This window comes from Schistocerca gregaria, chromosome 8, assembly GCF_023897955.1.
Source record: "Schistocerca gregaria isolate iqSchGreg1 chromosome 8, iqSchGreg1.2, whole genome shotgun sequence".
NCBI lineage: Eukaryota > Metazoa > Arthropoda > Insecta > Orthoptera > Acrididae > Schistocerca > Schistocerca gregaria.
This window is the reverse complement of record NC_064927.1, coordinates 377,458,196-377,474,212: the sequence shown is the minus strand read 5'-3', so window position 1 is coordinate 377,474,212 and position 16,017 is coordinate 377,458,196. Positions and strand designations below refer to the sequence as shown.

The 16,017-nt window shown below is 43.6% G+C and overlaps 2 protein-coding genes across 2 annotated transcripts in view; one reads left to right on the top strand and one right to left on the bottom strand.

Annotated features, from left to right (window-relative positions):
* Positions 1–16,017, top strand: part of LOC126284935 (TWiK family of potassium channels protein 18-like) — a 1,181,210-nt gene that overhangs the window by 586,748 nt on the left and 578,445 nt on the right. The window contains exon 3 of the mRNA XM_049984198.1: positions 15,072–15,174. The gene's annotated coding sequence lies outside the window, so the exon portion shown is untranslated. The remainder of the gene's footprint in view (positions 1–15,071; positions 15,175–16,017) is intronic.
* LOC126285204 (alanine and glycine-rich protein-like) overlaps positions 1–16,017 on the bottom strand; it is a 176,989-nt gene that overhangs the window by 80,729 nt on the left and 80,243 nt on the right. The window lies entirely within an intron of this gene.

The following is a 16,017-nucleotide window of genomic DNA, read 5'->3' as shown; positions in this document are numbered from 1 at the left end:
GAGTTTCAGAACTATCTGATGAATTCTGATTGTGTAATGAGGAGCGATTTTTGATGTCAGAAAAGTGCAAGGCACAAACGAAAATTTCGTAGTGACAAGGGAAGAATACATACCTCTACATATTCCTGAGCCATTTGTTATTCATAATCCTTGTATATAAAATAGTTCTGCCGATTACATTAATAATTTCGTTGATGTTTCATTTTCGTTGAGGGCTGATGTGGTACATAAAAACTGAATGCCAATGTTATTAACGTGATCTGATGTGTCAACGAGACACAGTGTGCCTCGGAAACTTTTTCAGAATCTGATTAGAGTAAGACGCGCTTGCAGCATTGGTAAATAAAAGGTGTAAAATTAGTGCTGATTACTCACAGACAGTGATTTTGTCACAACTGCATATTCCCACTGCAGCGCGTTTCGTTACAGGCTGATTTAATAAGCGCGAAAGCGTCACAGAGGTGTGTAAACAACTTCGGTGGCAGACGCTGCAAGAGAGGCATTCTGCATGGCGGTTTAGTTTATTGTTCAAGTTTCGAGACCGTAGGTTCCTAACAGAGTTAGCAAATATATTACGTCCTTCCACGTATATCTCGCGAAATGACCATGAAGATAACATTAGAAAAATTTGAGCTCACACAGAGACTTGCCAGATTTGTTCCGTTCGCGACTGGAGGAGTAAAGTGAGAACGAGCAGTGGCACACAGAGTGGCCTCCGTGACAGTTTGTGACCCTTCGAGCTCACGAAATACACCCCTAATGAAACGCGCTGCACTTCTTTGGACCTTCTTTGATTCCTCTATCAGCCCTAAGTGGTACGGATCTGAGGAACTATTTCAAGTATTGATTGGACAGGTGATTTTAAGCTGTTTTTTTTAAGCTATTTCCTTTTTGATGGATGTTATTGGATCTTTACATTTTGAATGGTTCCGTGGGAATATTCCGAGTTGCTTTATGGAAGTAGTTGCTTCTAGAGACCGTTCCTTTGTAGATGTAGAGTGCGCTACCCAATATTGTGAATCGACAAAGTCTAGGTGGTGCGGAGTTTGCACCGAGCGACTTCCCTCTCTTCAGCGAGATGCATGTCTGACTGGATATTCAACTCTTCACGACTGCCTATGGACTCAAAGATGCTGGAGTACCAGATAGCAAGTTTTGTTGCTAAAAAGATAGAGAAAGTTAACATTACTGTACGACAAATGTTAATATTAGGTTATCGGCTATATGTAAAAGTAATGTTAACTTATCGATGAGATGGTGTGTAAAAAAATTATCTATTTTTTCTTGTGTTAATACCCTATCGCGGGTTAATTTATGAACAGCTCTCGTATATAAGCGGAGAAAAGGCGTATGGACAATCGTTCATGCGACAATGTGGGTCGCATATGGAGAAATCCACTGCGATAACCGATTTTGGTTTGCACCCATGGTGTATGAGTAGCGTCTTTGATTAATCAAAACTTCATCGGTCACTGGTTCGAACCCCGTCGCCGCTTAAATTTAAAAAAAAAAAAATCGTTCTGCCAATGGCCTTGTCAAAGAGGTTGGAGGAGCGGACAAGGCTTCAGGGCATTCTCTTGATTTTGGGGTGGGAAACTACCCCTAATGTCGGAAGAATCAGCAATTATCAACGGCGCGAGTATTCCGAAGGCAATAGAAACCAGTGAGTTAAAGACACGTACTGGGTATCTGCAAGACATGTGCCGTCAAACTGAGATAGTGTCATGATTATCTCACCATTGGCAAAAAATGCCGGACTAGTCCCCCATTCAGATATACGGGAGAGGAGTGCCACAGAGGAGGTGACAAGGAAAATAAGATTCAATGCATAGTGTTCTATGATCCTGGGCGCGGAATGTTAGAAGTTTGAACTTGGTAGGGAAATTAAAAAAATCTGAAATGAGAAATGCTAATCTATGCTGTGATACGAAGATACTAAGGAAGGAAGAGATACGTTTGAAATTCTCTGAGGCTATAGATACTGCGATAAGGAGTAAATCCCTAGGCAGTTCAGTTAAAGAGGAATGGACACCTCTAATAAGGCACTCGCAGAGGTACGAAACGAAAACATAGCTTCAAAGAAGGTAGCTACAAAGAAAGAAAGGGTAACCAAGAAATACATCCGCTGTATTTACTGCATTTTTATATTAATGGTTCAAATGGCTCTGAGCACTATGGGACTTAACATCTATGGTCATCAGTCCCCTAGAACTTAGAACTTCTTAAATCTAACTAACCTAAGGACAACACACAACACCCAGCCATCATGAGGCAGAGAAAATCCCTGACCCAGCCGGAAATCGAACCCGGGCGCGGGAAGCGAGAACACTACCGCTCGACCACGAGATGCGGGCATACTTCAGTTGATCGTTGTGATAAGGAAGAACAAATATGTTCAGGGAAATTCAGAAATAAAGAAATACAAGTCACTTAGGAATGAAAAGAACGGGAAGTGCAGGGAAGCTAAGGTGAAATGGCTGAGGGGAAAAATGTTAAGAAGTCGAAAAAGAAATGGTTGCCGAAAGGACTTATTCAGCGTATAGAAAAGTGACAAGAACCTTCGGTGAAATGAAGAGCAAGGGTGGTAACATTAAGAGTGCAAGTCACAGGCCATGCATTTCAGATTTATCTGCTGATACATGGCCTGCGACTTACAAATTGCAGAATGGAATGGCAATGAAAAATTGTGCCGGTGCCGTCTGACCTGTAGGAGCATATACTTAATGGACGTACGAGTACAGATGGTAGATGCATGGTTGACCAGATATGGAATTTTCGGTATGGCCATGGGTCGTGCAGGATAGTCACGTGGTATGGCGACCGCTCGCGATTTGCGGGAAATCGGGTTCGAGTCCCCGTCAGGAGGTGATGTCCCTTCGCCACCACCACTGGTCCTTCCTTCATGGGAAGAAGCTACGGGTTATTAATCTTCTCCCAGCGGCTCTGTCCGTGAGGAGATCATTTTAGCTAGATTGTGGATCGGGCACTGTCTTTTTCGCCATCTCCATTTGTTAAGTGGTGCTACCCCATCACATTGTACTCACTGCACTCCAACTTTGACGGTTCTCCATTTAATGACGGAATGCACTTTTTTTAAGCTCCTAACGTTCTCATTTGTGTTCGCCGCCTTAGTTATCGGCAGTCCTAACTAATGAAGCTCGGTCTGTCGACCGCTTTTTACTTTTTATCCGTAGTAGCTGTAAGGCGAAGGCTATTCAGTTTTTAGTTCAGGACCTTCCCTTTTCTATCGACTATTTTATGGACCTTCCTCCAAGACCCTGTGATTAGCTTTATTCTGCATCTACATCTAGATCTACATTTACACTCCGCAAGCCACCCAACGGTGTGTGGCGGAGGGCACTTTACGTGCCACTGTCACTACCTCCCTTTCCTGTTCCATTCGCGTACGGTTCGCGGGAAAAACGACTTCCGGAAAGCCTCCGTGCGAGCTAGAATCTATCTAATTTTAGATCCGTGATCTCCTCGGGAGGTATAAGTAGGGGGAAGCAATATATTCGATACCTCATCCAGAAAAGCACCCTCTCGAAACCTGGACAGCAAGCTACACAGCGATGCAGAGTGCCTCTCTTGCAGAGTCTGCCACTTGAGTTTGCTAAACATCTCCGTAACGCTATCACGCTTTCCAGATAACTCTGTGACGAAACGCGCCGCTCTTCTTTGGATCTTCTCTATCTTCTCCTTCAACCCGACCTGCTACGGATCCCACACTGATGAGCAGTACTCAAGTATAGGTCGAACGAGTGTTTTGTAAGCCACCTCCTTTGTAGCAGGACTACATTTTCTAAGGACTCTCCCAATCAATCTCAACCTGGCACCCGCTTTACCAACAATTAATTTTATATGATTATTCCACATCAAATCGTTCCGTACGCATACTCCCAGATATTTTACAAAAGTAACTGCTACCAGTGTTTGTTCCGCTATCATATAATCATATAATAAAGGATCCTTCTTACTATGTATTCGCAATACATTACATTTGTCTATGTTAAGGGTCAGTTGGCACTCCCTGCACCAAGTGCCTATCCGCTGCTGATCTTCCTGCATTTCGCTGCCATTATCTGATGCCGAAACTTCTCTGTATACTACAGCATCATCCGCGAAAAGCCGCATGAAGCTTCCGTCACTATCTACTAGGTCCTTTATATATATTGTGAGAAGCAATGGTCCCATAAAACTCCCCTGTGGCACTCCAGAGGTTACTTTAACTTCTGTGGACGTATCTTCATTGAGAACAACATGCTGTGTTCTGTTTGCTAAAAACTCTTCAATCCAGCCACACAGCTGGTCTGATATTCCGTAGGCTCTTACTGTTCCGTCGTTCTGGATTAACATGTAGTCGTTTCAACTCCTTTCCTTGTCTTCGTGTTATACAGTTCTGACATGGACGCTTATGACCTTAGTTGTTTTTGCTCCCTTAAACAAAACAAACAAATTTTCATTGTAAATTGGAAATTTGTGGCAAGGTCTTATGGGACCAAACTGCGGAGGTCGTAGGTCCCTACGCTTGCACACTACCTACTCTAACTTCAACTAACTTACGGTAAGGACGAAACACACACACACACACACACACACACACACACACACACACACACACACCCATGCCCGAGGGTGGACCCAAACCTCCGACGGGGGGAATAATTCAGTGTCGTCACTCCATTCTACAGCTGATGGTTATCCTTATTCTCAATTGCGAATTGATATAATGTATTTTATTACGGCTGTAGTCGCCGCAGTGCGTGTTGCTTGGGAGACGCATGCATGTCCAAAGGAGCTTTGTGCATCGTAAACAGTATAACAAAGGCACTGAAATCTCGTACAGACAAAATGTCTGCCCGATACGGGAATAATGTTAATGCATGCACGAGAACATATGTAACACATGCTCAGAGACTGTGTGTTTGTGTTGTTGAAAATGGTTCAAATGGCTCTGAGCACTATGGGATTTAACTTCTAAGGTCATTAGTCCCCTAGAACTTAGGACTACTTGAACCTAATCAACCTAAGGACATCACACACATCCATGCCCGAGGCAGGATTCGAACCTGCGACGCCAGCGGTCTCGCGGCTCCAGACTGTAGCGCCTAGAACCGCTCGGCCACTCCAGCCGGCGTTTGTTTTGGCCTTATCATTGCATCACCACCACCACCACCACCACCACCACCACTATTTGTGGCAGTGGATTGAGTGGACTGTGGAAAAATTGGACTGTGTGACAGCTGCGACTTTGTACGGGCGCCTCACAAATAAAACATCACCACAACATATAACACATGGACGACGCAATACTAGTAGGAAGTCCGTGAGTCGCGCACCGATAGCTGAAGCTGACGTAAAGCAGTAAATCTCAGTGCCAGAACCGTTCCATTATACAGCTGGAGGTGGTTCACATTCGCAAATGCGAATAAATTTAATGTATTTCGTAGCAGGTGCCTGTTGCTTCGAACATGGATGCATTTTCGGTTGGTTGCTTGTTTGGGGAAGGAGACCAGACAGCGTGGTCATCGGTCTCATCGGTGTACGGAACGATGGGGAAGGAAGTCGGCCGTGCCCTTTCACCTTTCAGAGGAGCCATCCCGGCATTTGCCTGCAGTGATTTAGGGAAATCACGGAAAACCTAAATCAGGATGGCCGGACGCGGGATTGAACCGTCGTCCTCCCGAATGCGAGTCCAGTGGCTTACCACTGCGCCACCTCGCTCGGTAACAAGGATGCAGGTTCGAAGGAAAATCATATCGTACTTTACAACATAAGCACTACATTTTTGGCTATATATTTTAGGTCCGTGGGGAAATACCACCAGAATTACACGTTATCGTATGGCTCATAGTATACTGACAAAAGTGAAACTAGAAAACGCTGGAAGAAAATATTTTTGGAGTTTATTTTCGTACATGCGGAGGTATGTGGTATTACGTACTAGGAAGTGTAGAGGAAAAGTCTGTGCTCATTTTTTGTTCCTGAGTAATACGGCACACGAGTGCGTTGCCGGTTTTAGTGCACAGAACAGAACAGAACAGAGCAGCGCTGATGAGAGTCGTAAACAAGACGTCGGCGCGAGCAATCGCGGGCCGGCTGCGTTGTTTTGCGCCCCCCAGTGCGTCGTAGCCGCGACCGCTCGCCCGACCGGCAGCGGAAATAAGAGGGGCCGCTATCTGACGCCGAATCACGCGCCGCGGCCGGCTATGGCCGGTTAATACGGTCCGGCCGGCCGGCGTTATGGCCAGCTTTTACGAGCGGCATCGGCGGCCACGCACGCAAACACCGCACGCCCCCAACCTCCCGCCCTCAAACACGGGGAGGGAGGGACAGCGAGCATGGAACAATCGGAGTGCAGGAAAAAAAAGAAAAAAATAATGTAGAACAGGACTACGACCGCAGTTGCAGTGCAGTGCGTAAAGTCACAACGTAAGTTCTGCCCATATAATATCCTGGACTCTCCTTGAACAGTTTCTTCCATTTCGTCAATGCGTGAAACTGTAACAGTGAAATAAGAGTGTGATATGCTTGTACACATACTGAAATAAAAGTAATTATAATAGCTAAAAAATTTTAAAAGAAAATTATTAATTAGCAAACTGAAAGTGGTTCAAATGGCTCTGAGCACTATGCGACTTAACTTCTGAGGTCATCAGTGTCCTAGAACTTAGAACTAATTAAACCTAGCTAACCTAAGGACATCACACACATCCATGCCCGAGGCAGGATTCGAACCTGCGACCGTAGCGGTCACTCGGCTCCAGACTGTAGCGCCTGGAACCGCACGGCCACTCCGGCCGGCTTACTAAACTGACGACAATCTCATTTTTGCATTTTTTTTTTATCTTTATGGTACGTGAAATTCAGAACTCAAATACAAATCGCCCAAAATCTTTCGATACAACTCTCAAAAATTCTCTAGAAAATCGCATTTGAAGTTTTACAAGAGTTTGCAATTTACTAAAGCTACCAACAGATTTTCCACAGCCACCATGCTTTGCGGTAAAATGTTGGGCTGTCCTGTGGGCGAGTAGGGTTTGATTCCCGTCCAATGCAAATTTTTAAACAAATGTAAGTATCCTATAAGTGCTTCTACGAAACACAAAAAACATTAAGATGAAAGTAATAGGCTATGTTTTATACTTTTAAAAGATCTTTATTAACACAGTTACAAAAAGTCGTAATTTATATTTGCAATGAAAATCACGCACAGCCATGCCCGAGGCAGGATTCCAACCTGAGACTGTAGCAGGAGCGCGGTTTCGGACTCAAGCGCCTAGAACCGCTCGGCCCCAGTGACCGGCTGGCTATGGCAAGTGAGCGTTCTACCACAAGGAAACGTGGTCCAAGAGGTCTTTGCTCTAGTTTCAGTGAATTGAAGACGCTCCGATTTTCTGTAGAATTTTTGCGAGCTGCATCGAAATGCTGACAGTGATTCGTAGTTCACTTCTGCACATACTGCTCCATAAATGATAAGAAATTATAATCCAACTGCTGTATTGTCTCCGTGTGAGATTTTTATTTTATGTAAGCTCGCGGACAAAACGTTAGTCACCTCATTCGAGGAGTATGCAGGGCGCTCTGTCGTATTGCAGGTGGTGTGTATCTGGTACCAGGAGGTCACGCGGCCCTCCAGATCTGGTGTATGTTACGACACTGAAGTGATGAGTAGGGTGTGTGGCATTCCGCTGTATGGAATCAGCACAGAAAGATGGATTTAAGTTAAGACGTGACAGAACGAGGCATGACCAATGAGCTGTCGTTAGGATGTTCCCAAAGCCACGCCGCGCACTTTCCCGACTTGTCCAAAGTGCGTAGAACTGAAAACAAACACAAACAAGACCAAAATAATGGAGACATATAAAGTGAAAAAAACTATTAAATCAAACATTTATATAAGAAATGAAATACTAGAGCAATAAAATTAATTTTTCTATTTAAGAAGTACAATAACAGATCACCATAGACGTACACTCTAAACGAGGTCCATCGGGTCTTTGCTCCAGTTTCAGTGAATTTAAGACGCTCCGATTTTCTATAGAATTTTTGAGAGTTGCATCGAAATGCTAACGGTGATTGGTAGTTCATTTCTGTACATACTGCTCCATAAATAAAAAGAAATTATAATCCCACTGCGCACAACGAATAAATTAACCGAACAGGAAGGAAATCGATGTATGTGATGTACATATACAGACAAACAAATGATAGAATTTCACGGGAGTGCATGATTTATTGAAAATAAAGAGATTCACGAATTGAGCAAGTCAATAATGCGTTGGTCCATATCTGGCTCTTATGCAAGCAGTAATTCGGCTTGATGTTGATTGACGGAATTGTTGGATGTCCCCTTGAGGCATTCCATGTCCAACTCTATCCAATTGTCACGCTAGATCGTCTGAATTGAGAGGTGGTTGGAGGAGTCTGCGCATAATGGTCCACACATTCTCAACTGAGCAGATACCAGGCGGCCATGCTGGCCTTGGTATGGTTGGGGAAACACGAAGACAAGAGTGTGTGGGCGTGCCTTTATCTTGTTTGAATGTAAGCCCAGAAGAGCAACAGAACGGGGTGTGAAATCTCGCCGACGTACCGCTGTGCTGTAAGTGTGCCGTGGATGACAATCAAAGGGCTCCTGGTATGAAATTAAATGTCACCCTGAACTGTCACTCCTGGTAGTAGCACCGTCCTGTATGGCGAGCGACAGTCAGGTAGGAATCCCATCGCACTCCACGGTCACTTCAGACACGTCTTCGCTGCTCAGCAGGGTTTACGTCGAAGCGGGACTCGTCACTCACGATAACTGTACTGGCTCTGAGCGCTTTGCGACTTAAACTTCTGAGGTCATCAGTCGCCTAGAACTTAGAACTAATTAAACCTAACTAACCTAAGGACATCACACACATCCATGCAGGATTCGAACCTGCGACCGTAGCGGTCGCTCGGCTCCAGACTGTAGCGCCTAGAACCACACGGCCACTCCGGCCGGCACACGATAACTGTAGCCAGTCCAAGGTTTTCTTCCAGTCAGATTGTGCCACAAGTTTCCTTTCTTCCGAACTCTATTCACCATCTCCTCATTAGTAACGTGATGTACTCATCTAATCTTTAGCGTTCTTCTGTAGCACCACATTTCAAAAGCTTCTGTTCTCTGTCTGTCTAAACTGTTTATCGCCCACATTTAACTTCCATTCATGGCTACACTCCACAAAAATACTTTCAGAAAAGACTTCCTGCCACTTAAATCTATATTCTCTGTTAACAGATTTCTTTTCTTCTGAAACCCTTTTTTCCCATTCTCAATCTAAATTTTACATCCTCTCTATTTTGACCACCATCAGTTACTTTGCCTTCCAAGACTAATCGGCTACTTTAAGTGTCTCGTTTCCCAATCTAAATCCCTCAGATTCAACTGATTTAATTAGACTACATTCCATTATCCTTGTTTGGATTTTGTTGATGCTCATCTCATATCCTGCTTTCAAGACACCGTCCACTTTGTTCATCTGCTCTGCAAAGCCCTTTGCTGCCTCTGGCTCAATTACAGTGTCATCGCCAAACCTAAAAATTTTTATTTCTTTTCCCTGGACTTCAGTTACTGCTAGAAATTCACCTTTTGTTTCCTTTGCTTCTTGCTCAATACACAAATTGAATAACCTGTCTCACTCTATTTTGAACTACTGGTTTCCTTTCACGCCCCTCGACTTTTGTAACTGCCATCTGTTTTCTGTGCAAATTGTAAGTAGCTTTTCACTTCCTGGGTTTTACCCACGCCACCTTTAGAATTTGGGGGAGAGTATTCTAGTCAACATTGTCAAAAGCTTCCTCTAGTTCTACAAATGCTAAAAATGTAATTTTGCCTTTTCTTAAGCTATCAACTGTCTCGAAAGAGTATGTGCATGAATTTCGATATAATGCGACGATGTTAACTTTTGTTGATATGTGTATGTGGCAGTACGCGTAATGGACTCAGCACAGCGAGATTACTCATTATGCACATGCCACATAATGACAGTAAAGAGCTGCTATATTTAGACTTGCCCATGATCACACCGTGACTGAAGCAGCATTATTTGTTGGTGTATTAACGTGAACTGACCAACACTCCTACAAGTAATTCAGTTGCAATCACAGCACTGTAACATGGTGAAAGAGACGAAATCATGAAAAAATGCTAATGACAGGGACCAGAGACGACTGTTGCGCCCCCACAGTAACAACGGGTTTTAAACCAAGCAGGTAGTGCTTGCTGTTAATGAATGTAGGCGTGTCTCTTCTAGTTTCCAGTCTAAATTTGCAAATAGAACTGCATGTAATTGACGTATGGAGTTGGTCACCAAGCGTATATTCAAGAAGCCAAACAACGCTGAAAATGAACTGTAGTTGATTGGAGGCAAGGCAGTGTGGTCCATCCGGCGAGGATTCAGCCTTTTTTCGTATGATGCATGACAGACTTCAGCGAACACTGAACATGGTGGTTGAGCCATCACTTAGTTTAGTCCACAAGTCGTTCTGTGATTCGTGAGGCGTGTTTGTCGTACCATGAAATGTGTCCACTCGTTAGTTTACCGTCGACATCAACCAGAATATTACTTTATTTCAACATTCTCGGTAGCGTACTGCAACCCTTAGTTTGACATTTCTAACACGAATATGCTGTCGACGCACCCATCTTCTATCATGACAACAAACGAATTCACTTGACTTCACTAATATATTAGTTGTTTTGCCGAACACTCGGGTACATGTCAAGTTGCCCGCTAAATCAGTCGATTTTAATCCTATAGAATGTCAGGTTACCTTCCATTAGGAAAGTTGGTGCACTCAGCGACTGTAATATTATTTATAAATTATAGAGCGCAGCCATCAGTCGTCCTGTTTTTATAGGTTTTATTTGGCAAATCCAGATTTCGGCTAGTGCCTAGCCATTATCAATGCACTATTTTCTAGTCTCGATACATGCCAGTTCCCTGTTGTTCGGGCGTCAGTCACAGTTCTTTGAATATTACAGAATGTGCCTGGCAATGCTTGGAATAGTTGGTGAAACGTAAGATGATCATCCCGGAAATGTGCTAGCTCTGCGGGATACAATGATCCAGTGACGTTAGTTGATATTCCTGAAGAAACGTATGGAACCGTTTCCTCATTGAAATGAGACCAATATTAAGGTCAGTGGCGGTGTTAATCAGTGTTAACATGGTGTCCCTAATAAGACGATAGCTATCTGCCCTGTCTTCGTAAGCATAGCATTAAGTGTGTATGGTCAGGCGGCTTGTGTGGTGTCGCGCTAATAGATTACAGATGCAAATATTCCCTGTGAATCAGTCTGTGTAATTATCAGAAACGTATCAAAATCCCTGTAGTAGTCCCTGAAATTAGCTTCATGCAAGCAGATGATTTACACATGGGTACAGATTCCGATACTTGATAGTTTCAAGACTTTGTTGCAGCTAGAATATGCTACTTGATAGCCCGCGTGTTCACCATTTCATTTTGTTTCCTCAACTATGTTTAACTGTTAGCACTGGTAACTTACTCGATAGTGTTTGTGATTACAAAGTGTATTAGAGAATGAGTGAGAGTATTTTTAACGAGACAAAGTAATTAATATGTTTGTAAAATGAGAAAATAAAAGTGTCAAGTTAAATCAGCGAAGAGAACTTCTGCTTTATCCTTAATTAGTATCCTATTTCTCTAATAACATGAAAATCCATGAGTGCCTGTTTAGGAAGATCAGTGCAACTAGGTCTTCATTAAACGTACTGAATTGATGATACAGGTATCTTCGTGACAATACAACGGTTTTAACAACAGTTCCTTAAATCCGCATCTCGCTGTCTGTTGCGTAATTTAGTTGGAAGATATATAATCAGACTGCGTCATTAATCCAAGCATCGAGTATTGCCCATTCCCATCCCCCCCTTCTATGTAAGAAATGCACACCTTGAGCCTTGAGAAGTCTGTTCCTTCAATATTCGATTTATTTTCAGGTTCTATCTAAAACGCGACGCTAATTATCACTCCCAGATTCGGCTATATTACATAAGGCATTTTAAGATGAATCAACCGAGAGGGGAATTAGTTAACGCATGTTGCTGATCAGTTAAGACTGAAAATAGGTAAAACCAATTAAGAAGGCACATTTTAGCGTTGTTTATTCGTATGCAGTGTTTCGATTCACTGGAACCTTCAGTTTTAATTTATCTCGTGGACGGTTGAGCTTGTACATCAACTTTTATATCAGGGCCCACCTCGGCATGCCAAACATTTACCCTTCGCTAATTGTTCGCGATATAGAGGACTAACACAGGTTCAGTGACTTCGCAGAAGAGGCAGACCACTGGTCTATCGGCACAAGCCTTTAAAATAAATGGGAATGACAAAAGAGTGACGAGAATTGTCAAAGTATTTTATGCAGTCGCTTAGGCGACGGGTACTGCAAATTCGCTATGAAACAACATTACAATGCCATGGAGACAGAATTTAAAGATTTAGTTGAGAATGAAAGAGCAAAATATTGCCTCGGAATTCTTTGCTCTGTGCATCAAGCAGCACTGTGTGCTAAATTTGTGGGTATGGAGGATGTTAAGAAATTGGAGGTACGAATGGTAAAATTTCTGACGTAGCACTCATTATTTCGCTGTCACCTGCAACTGTTTTCGATCGAACGAACCGTATTGGACTACATATTACTGCAAAGTAATTTGGTTAAGGACATGCCTGGAACGATTTGTCGGTTTAAAATGTGCTATTTTTGGATTTTTGAAGAAAACAAGGAGTGCAGAAATGAAACTGGGAACACGCTGGAATCGACTGAGACATCGCGTATTAAGTGGACTTGACTGCACAGTAACCATAATAAGACATTGCAAGGAGAGAAACAAACTATTTCTGACTCGAAACGAATGCATTTAGGGAAAAAAATCTCAGTGTAGAAGGGGCCAACTCTGACACACAGAACGTTTCACTAAGCTCATTGGCGTTGAAGAAAATGCCAAATTTAAAGATTTCATTGTGGCCTTAACAGAACTGCAAGGATGGTGTCAAACTTTTTGAGGACACTGCCAATTTTGTACCTGTTTTCAAGCTTTTTTGGAACCGTTTGCAGTTTTAGCTAAATGCGTTCCTGTGCATGTGCAAATGTAACTCGTTGATCTGAGAGGTACGATAATTCCCTTTGAAAGGCAAAGCAATGTAACATTAAAACTGACCAGGACGTATAAATTTTTTACCTGACATAGAGGTTGCAGAGGCGCTACAATATTTCGACCAACACATGTGTGAAAGACTTTTTTTTCTATTATGACACTATATAAGTCACGACTGCGTTGCAACATGAGGCCGAAAATCTGTAATTTTCTGCGTCTGTCCATATGCTGACATTTTGTTCCAGATAAAAATTATATGTCTTCAGCGCGCCAAAAATAATCAAATGTTGCTGCAAACTTTAAGTCAGAAGTACCACTGGAGGGAACTGACACCACGAATCCTGCTGCGCTGTCCACAAATCCGGAAGACTGCAATTGGGTGGAGATGTCTTGTGAACAGCACGTTGCAAGTCATCCCAGATATGCTCAATAATATCCATGTCTGAGGACGTGTGGGGTACCCCATTGTCCCGCTGGAGTTGCCAAATTCTGTCGGAACGCACTATGGACATGAATGGCTGCAGGTGATCAGACAATATGCTTGCGTACGTGTCACCTGTCAGAGACGCATCAGGGGTCCCATATCACTCCAACTGCACACGCCCCAACCCATTACAGAGCCTCCGGCACCTTGGACAATCCCCTACTGACATGCAGAGTCCATGAATTCAGCCGCTAGACGCATTTTGAAATGAGATTCGTCCGACCAGGCAAAATGTTTCCAGTCATCAACAGTTCAGTCGGTGTTGACGGGCCCGGGCGAGGTGCAAAGCTTTCGGTCGTACAGTCATCAAGGATGCAGGACTGGGATTTCGGCTCTGAGAGCCCATATCGACGATGTTTCGCACGCTGACACATTTTGATGGCCCAGCATTGAATTTGCCCTAATTTGCGGAAGCATTGCGCTTCTGTCACGCTGAACGATTCCCTTCAGTCGTCGTTGTCCTGTTGTTGCAGGATCTTTTTCCGGCCGCAGCGATGTCGGAGATTTGATGTTTTAAATCCCTACTTCATCGCTACCTCGGAGATGCAGCATCCCCCCGCCCGTGCGCCGACTATACGACCACGTTAAAACTCGCTTAAAACTTGATAACCTGCCATTGCAGCAGCAGTAACTGAACCAACAACTACGCCAGACGCTAGTTGTTTTATACAGGCGTTGCCGACCGGGGCGCCATATTCTGACTGTTTACATATCGCAGTATTTGAATATGCATGCCTATGCCAGTTTCCTTTGCACTTCAGTGTGATTTAAATGCGGTGCATTCGCATTTTCCTCCTCATGCTCAGACAGCATGGCGTGGCGGTGAAGGAAACGTGGCAGCCATATCTGCTTAGCGCCGTAAGCGCTCATGCCATGCCATGGAAGGCACGCCAGCCGAATTCTTGGCGGCCTCTGTTCTTTATTTTCACTGAGGAAGAGCGTACATCTGAGTCGTGCGCAACACACTGTCATTGTTGGCGACGTGTGTTTCACAAGTATCTGTACAGTCGCTCGTACTCTGCGACGAGCCGAGATCCAGTTCGCCTATACTCCCAATGCTAGCTCATGCAAATCTGACGTTTAATGCGTTACGTGATCCGTCTGTAGGGGGATAGCACATCCTTATCTAGAGTTTCTTTAGTGGTAAGTTACTTGATTAACTTCTTCTACCAGTGAAGAGTTTCCTCAGGAGAAAAAAAATAATATAACAGCCGTACTAGTCTTGTGCAAAGCAGCATGCGGTCATCGGTGTATTTTTCCTCATTTATGACTCACTCTGGATTTATTTAAATGGCCGGACTCAGTAGCGTTCCTGAAAAGAGTTTTAAGTGCTTTGTCTTGGCGGCCTGAAGCGGCGCATTCTGTTTACTGCCAATCTCAAGCTTTTCTGTCGTCCCAGGGCACCGGTTAGAACCTGTGTAATTTTTATGTTGCAGGCGTATCTGCGTCTGCCTCGCCGCTGGGAGAACCCATTCTTCTGGCCAGACGTAGCGGCCGGCACTCCGCTCTCCGCTGATAAACTTGCCGAAACATTTCCAGGTAAGCTGCCGCCGAGGCATTCTGCAGAGATGGTGCTGTTTCATGCGCCTTTTTTCGCTTTAATTGCTCCTCCGCAGATCTTTCTTTAGCGCGATCCTGCTTTCCCAGTAAAATATACAAAAAATTTTCGCAACTTCCTAGGTAAAAGTGGGTAGATGTTGTTACGGTCCAAATAAATGAACCGCTAGAGACGTTCTTTCTTCATGGACACAGTGAAAGAAAAGCAATTTAACCTGGCGCGTGGGCACTATACGTAGAATTATTCCTACTTTCTGAGGAGAAAAAAGGAAACACTCTCGTGACGTTCTCCAAGTTTTGCTCGTATTTATGTACTCACAAATCGTTTTCGACTACTTACGCCATCATCAGACAAAACTGAATGTGCAGTTACAGAGAAACTAACGAAGTTATGCTATACTGACAGAGTTCGCACAAAGTAAAGTATTGTGTTTTACAAAGTACAAAGAATGAGGTTAAAATTTTAAATGAACAATACGGTTGACTCGTACTCTTCTATACAAATATCTTGTTGAAATATTATTCTTCGCGTTTTGGGCATCTGAGAACCAATTTAATTCGGAGTAGCTTCTTTACTTTTTTTTATTCAAGTGAAATAATCTTCCAATATGTGATTTTACAGTTTCGGATCCACACAGCTTACATACATAATGGAAAGGCTGTGGTATATCGAGAGGTTGTAACAATGAAAAACTGTACTGAAATGCAGGAGGATCTGCAGCGAATTGACGCATGGTGCAGGGAATGGCAATTGAATCTCCATGAGTGTGCTCCCTGCCGCCGTTGGATAAGCAGCTGCAGCAGCAAGTCGTATAACCCTAGCTT